The sequence below is a fragment of the Poecilia latipinna genome, unplaced genomic scaffold (genome assembly GCF_001443285.1).
Source record: "Poecilia latipinna isolate Pla-1442-1.1 unplaced genomic scaffold, P_latipinna-1.0 Scaffold1936, whole genome shotgun sequence".
NCBI lineage: Eukaryota > Metazoa > Chordata > Actinopteri > Cyprinodontiformes > Poeciliidae > Poecilia > Poecilia latipinna.
In genome coordinates, this window is record NW_015114552.1 from 79,408 (window position 1) to 86,033 (window position 6,626).

At 38.6% G+C, this 6,626-nt stretch overlaps 1 long non-coding RNA gene across 1 annotated transcript in view; it reads left to right on the plus strand.

Annotated features, from left to right (window-relative positions):
- Positions 1-3,833: 3,833 nt before the first annotated feature.
- The window catches only part of LOC106935255 (uncharacterized), a 21,598-nt gene continuing 18,805 nt past the window's right edge, over positions 3,834-6,626 (plus strand). Inside the window, exon 1 of the long non-coding RNA XR_001421861.1 lies at positions 3,834-3,982. This is a non-coding gene — a long non-coding RNA (uncharacterized LOC106935255). The remainder of the gene's footprint in view (positions 3,983-6,626) is intronic.

Below are 6,626 nucleotides of genomic sequence, written 5' to 3' on the forward strand. Positions count from 1 at the left end.
GACGCAATGTTTAGCAGTTAATTCAACCATAGATAATGGTAATAATCTATTCAGATTTCACAGGTGAGGAAAACGTTTTAATTTAAAGAAAAGATTGAACAAGTGAGCAGTGGGTCAGTTATACTAACCTTAACTGTTGCTGACCCCTGCTGTGGTATTGACTTTGATAACCTCAGCATGTGCTGCCCAGTTCGGTGTGTTGGTTCCGTTAGCACTAAACAACCCACCAGGTCATCAGTAGAGCAGCTGTTTAAATCAGTTAATCAACCACCGCGGTGTTCAGGCGAAAACTTATAAATAATCAGAATATAGACATTAAGCCTGACAACATAATGTAACAGATTTTCCTCCTTCAGTGTTTTCTTGCTCCAAGACAGTGATTTTCTTATATAGAAATTTCCTTTCCTGCCTCAGGTTGGAGACTTTCTCAGCATAAACTTTGTTTTCCCCCTCCAAAATGAAGTTTACCCGCTCTAAGACTGAGTTTTCTTCCTCCAGGGTGGTGTTTTTGTCCTCCAGAGTGTTTGCTTTCAGCTTCAAGTTGATGTTCTCCTGCTCCAGAGCCCTGAATTTTTTCTTCAGGGCAGCGATTTCTTTGTCATAGTCAGTATTTTTCTTCTCCATGTCAGTGTTTATCTTCTCCAGTGTGGCATTATCCTTCTCTAAAGTTATTTTTATTCCATCCAGCTTTTTATATTCCTCATCTTTCTCCCGAACAAGCTCGTCCTTTTCAAATGCTGATTGTTCTAGGTTTTAAACTTCAATTTTTAAGTCCTCATTTGCTTTAATTAGTGAATGAGTCTCAAAGGACATCCTGCCGACTTCTTCCAAGATATCACGGAGCTACATGGGCAAACCCATGTGGGGCCACCATGGAACCCGCGGAGAAACCCATATGGGACCCATATGGTCTGCCCTCCTTTTACCCATATGGGGCCCACCTGGGCATGCTGGCAGCAGAGATGGACTGTGCCATTCTTTGCCTAACGTAAACCTGGCTTAACAGCAACATGCAATTGAGCCTTCCAGATCAACTCCAAGCGGACCACTTGAAGGAGCTAACCACTGTTAGCTCAATGCAGATGAAGCACCTGGAGGCGTTTTATGTGAGCTGGGGGACTTTACCCACGTGAAGCTGACAGACAGTCTGCCCAGTTTTTACTGGCATGTCATCCATCTTGCACTCTGGACTGTGTGTACACACCAACATTCACGGTGCATACAGAGATCTTCCTCACCCGCATCTTGGCCTCTCCGACCACATCTCCATCCTGCTGACGCCAGCATATCGTCCGCTAATGAGTCGGATTAGACCAAATAAGAAGACAGTCACTGTGTGGCCCAGAGATTCAGCCTTTGTGCTCCAGGACTGTTTTCAGCCCACAGATTGGCAGATCTTCTGAGAGGTGGCTCCTTATGAGGGAGAGGTGGACCTGGAGGAACACACCTCCTCTGTTCTTGGCTTTATCTCCAATTGTGCTGATGATGTCACCACCACCAAGATAGAAACCTGCTACCCGAACCAGAAACCCTGGCTGAATGCTGAGGTGAGAGCTCTGCTGAAAGCTAGGGACGCTGCGTTCAGGACAGACGAGGCATCAGCACTCCGAAAAGCGACCCGAGGGTTAGGGTTAGCCTAACCCCCTCACTGCCAGATGCACTTAAGCTCTATTCCCGCTTTGAGCATCCTAACACCCCCCTCAGCACCAGACTAATACCACCTCCTGGTGACACTCCTCTCTGTGTGACCACAGCAGATGTAAGGAAATCCCTCCAGGAAATCAACCCCTGTAAGGCTGCTGGTCCCGGTAATATCCCAGGGCGGATTCTGAGGGACTGTGCACGTCAGCTGTCTGAGACATCTTCGACACCTCACTGTTACTGGCACCTGTCCTCTCCAGCGTAAAGACCACCACTATTGTCCCTGTCTCCAAGTGCTCCACAGTGACAGGCCTGAATGACGACCGACCAACAGCCTTAACATCAGTAGTCCCCACTAATTTAAATATGCTGACCCATGTATTAATCCAATTTAAAAATACTTTTAAAAGATTAATTTCCTCATAACTGTAGCTTTGATAGTTGTTTGAATAAGGTTTCTAGTAAAAAAGCGTGAAATTCTGTTTAGGATTTAGCAATTTCTAATTAATAAAATGCAATGACACTTAAATGTGCCTCAAACGTACAACGCTGAGTGGAATGGGCGACCACTCCAAGATGGCGGCCCTACGTCACCTTGGTGACAGTAGGTAAGAGCGGTCCATGAGGACCCTATTCTTTTAGACATAATAATAAAATTCATACAATTAACAAACCTAAAACCAGTTTATTATCAAGGTAGGAGCTCAGGTTATTGACTAGTCCTCTATTTGTCATTAACATGAACTTAATTTGAAAATCATATGTAGAAATTGCATTACCCTGATCTTTATCTGAACGTTATGTGGCTGTTTGCCTTTTTTCTTTAAACAAAAATGTTTGTCCATCTATGGAAAAGTAGAAATTGAGTCAGAGTTTTATTATTTCAGTTCACAGTTTACGAAGTGGGTCTATCATAATTTCAGTACCAAACACCTTTCTGATCACAATGTAGCAGTGTGACTTTCTATAGTGTTCTTTAGTTTTACCTTAAGTGACTCCAGAAAGGTTTGGGAAATTAATTACAAAACAACACAACAGTCACTAATCAAACTTCAAAACAGAGCAACAAGAGTAATTAACAAGGCTAAGGACCAGGATCATATGAACCCATTATTGATCCAAATATTTTGGACACATACAACATTTTGTACTGAACCACTACAAAGTAATCTTCAAATAAATAAAGCTAATACTGTACACAATTTCCATTCATAAATATCGCAAAACATATTCTAAATTAGTTAGGTACTGCATTGCCACTTAAAATTGCCCATTGGAAAAAAATCACTAAGCATAATATTTTGTATTACAAATTACCATTTGAATAAAGCTGCTGATGATATAAGGCCAGCCCCTTATAGCTGGTTAAAAATATATTCATTAAGGTCTTTGGAGCTTTGGAGGCTGGTTCTACACCAAACTTACCAGCAATATTTCATCATTTGATATATTAAGTGAGGCAAAGAGCCACTTGTGGCTCCAGAGATTCAAATTGCAGATCCTGATCTAGCAAATGGAAAATATGATCCTATATCAATACAGCAGCTAACAGTGCAGTACTATAATTTTTAATTCATTGTTAAAGTAAAATTGTGAAGGTTAAATAAATCTACCACTAAATGTTAAAACACATTTAATATAATTTTCAAAGTCCTCCTGTTGCCTCCCGTCTAGGACCGCCTCTGGCCTGCAGGTGTGTGTCTGGTGTATTTTTGCTTGGCATGTTTTTTTCTTCAATGATGGGAAGTCAGATTATCCAAACTGGTAAACCACATTAATAAAATAATAGCGAAATAATAATAAATTAAATGACCACTGAACCCTGAATTCTTAAACTATATCAACATTTTCAGTGATCTGGCAGCTTTCAATAAAATATAATTCAATTAAAATAAAATAAATCACTAAGGGAAAGAAAATGTTGTAACCCGGCTAATGCTAATGGCTACTTCCGTTATTATTGTGGCGCTAGGATTCAGATTTTAATCTTTTAAATTTAAAGCACTCATTTCATCACCATGAATAATTTTCAATATTTAGTTTATTTTTGATCAAATAAAAAGATTTTGCCACTAGCTAAATAGTTAGTGCCCTGTATTTAAAGAAATAACGAACAAAGTATAAGCTAACAGCGAGAAGGATGGCAGCATTCGACCGGAAGACAGCTCAGCTGTTGCTATGGCAGCTTAGTGGCGTTCTACTTAAAAGTTATGGCGGTCAAGGATTTTATTCGGAGGCACACCGGGAGCCATTGCAAGGATAGTAATGCTGCTGTTTGGACACAAATGGAGGAGCATGAGCCACAAAACCGAGACAGACCAGCCGACTGTCAACATAACCGGTATGTGTTCTTATTACTAGTAACGTTGGCTATTTTTCAAGACGACATTAGCATGTTGTTGGTATTTTTCCTGGGAAATGTATTTTCTTTGATGTCTTTACGTGTAAACACTTCATTGTTAATTTAACTGGTCATTTTATCTGGACATGGTAAAGTTAACGAACATATTGAGTCACCTGTTCTTTAAACAGAGGATGGTAGAGTACCCAAAAAATGTTCTCAAGTAAGAGTAGCGTTACTTCGACATATTTTCACTCAAATACAAGTAAAAAGTAGTCGTCCAAAACATCACTCAAATAACAGTAAAATATATTTGGTAGAATGTCTACTAAAGTACTGAGAAATAAAATCAGTTTCTTTCGATATAAAACTTTAATAAACAACCAAACTTTTTATTATTATTATTATCAAATATTCACCAGACACAGACAGGAATTGTTAATGTATAATAATAATAATAAATGTATTCCTTTATTTGTACATTGCTATGAAAATATACAGTTTTGATCATTGACCAGCAGGGGGCAGGATCGCCTTAGTTTTAGCAAGATCTTCTCATCGATCGTTAAATACAGTTAATATTGCATTTGTAAAGAAGCAGCTGCGCTTTTTCAAGTTGGGACTTTTCCATTAATATTATTTCCACGTGGTATGCTTTTAATTAAGTACTAATGTGATATATTTGCTGTAAAAATATTTTTATCACTTGAATTTTGTCGCAATAATCCATTTGAGGGATTCAAGTGGCATGTATATGCCACGTTCATCTGTTCAAACAATTATAGCGTTACCTAACCAGGTAAAAAGTGGCTCATTGATAAGAAACTCAATAATTTGAAGTCGCCATCTCGAATCCCCGATTCACTTGTCTCATTAACATTACCCCAAATGTAATCTTGTACCAAAATGTTCCTAAGCCAATTAATTATGATCTTTGGTAACCTTGAGGTGCGTAAAAGCTGTCTAAAATGTATTTTAGTGAATGAAAACATTGTTGTACGGTATAAACTATGTCCATAGGGGGCAGTATGTCTCCTTGTAACGTATCTACAGCAGCGTTATAACTCTCAATTCAAAGCGGAGACAGTAAATAAAATATATTTATACTTGAGACTAACAAAAGGTCATATGAACAGAAAACCCTGGTTCCTCTTGACTGCGTTCAGACAGCTTTCTGAGCCCCAAACAGCCGGAAACGACTCCAGCTGCAGGTTTGACTCCAACATCCCCGCTTGTTCCTTTGCCATTTCATCCAGTCTGCCACAGCAGCACTAACACTACTCCCACTCGCTGGTGTTTTTTTTTTTCCTCCTCTCTTTTCCTCTGAACCACATTTCAACTAACCTGACATTTCCCTTCTCATGGGGTCTTTCTTCCCCAGACTGGAAGACCTTTGCACAGCTGCTGGAATATACGTATTTTTCTATAAACTCCTGCTGAACGAAAGAAATCTTGTGCAAAATTAATATTTTCTTTATTTGATCCAGCAAAATATAGTGCAGATATACCATACAGCTGTCTGACTGAACTTCTAAATGGTGCTTTAGCTTTTAATTTCCTGGCCACACAATGGGATCCTTCCATCATTTCCGTGTCTTATGATAGAAGAAGCTAACATGCGGTTCGGTTTTTACTCTTCAACCAAAGCTGCTTTAACTCTGTTTGCGCCTGACAGAAATACAAAGCAGCAAAATGTTGCGGCATTGTGTTGCTCCTCACCAGGCCTGAGGCAAGCAAGGCAATTATCCTCATGTTTGTTATGCTGATGTTAATTACAGGAGGTGTGTATAGAACCAGGCCAAGGAGCTTATTCTGTCCAAAAATGCTTTTTTACATTCACTGATACACAGTTAGTTGCAGAGTGTTCACACCACTTCAGCATTTTTTTTCACATTGTGACAAACTTTAATGTGTTTTTGATTTTGCGCTTTTCCAAATTAAACTCTCACTTTCCTAGAACGTTGCATCAGAGTGATTGTAGATAGAAAAAGAAGAAGTAAATGTACCCCAAAAAACTCAGAAATTTTAATTTAAATATATATATATTCTGTGTATTTGCTCAGAAAATAATGTTACAGAAATTGATCTAGTTGGTTTTACTCAAGTCAGAGTTTATAAAAACAGACTTTATGCTTCACTGTAAGGGTCAGGCAAATAATAACAGAGAGTTAAAGTTTATTTTCTGATTTTCCGCCTTACTGAGCTTTCAACAAAATGTTTCAAAAGCAATTTGTTGATTTATGCTTTGCTGCTACTTTAGTGGTTACTCTGGTTTTTTTTTTATTTTTTATAAATTTTTTTGACACAATGTGTTTTAATGCTTTGCTGCCTCTGCCACTGAATTTCATTTTCTGTGCTGAAATATGCTTCCAAGAATATGTTTTTGTTCACTTTGCAACGTGCTTGGACCACGTTTGATGGCTCCGTCTTGAAACACTGACAGTTTTAACTGTTTGCCTTTTGCAGGAAGTCAGAAAGGTGACACAGTTTGACACATACAGAAATAAATGAAAACTGCAGTACCTATGAATAAAGATTTTCTATACCATTTTCCTACATATCAGTGGAAATACATGGTTGGAAATGTTACATATGTCCAATTCAAGGCATTTAATTACCTTGTTGGCATTGGATCTATATATAT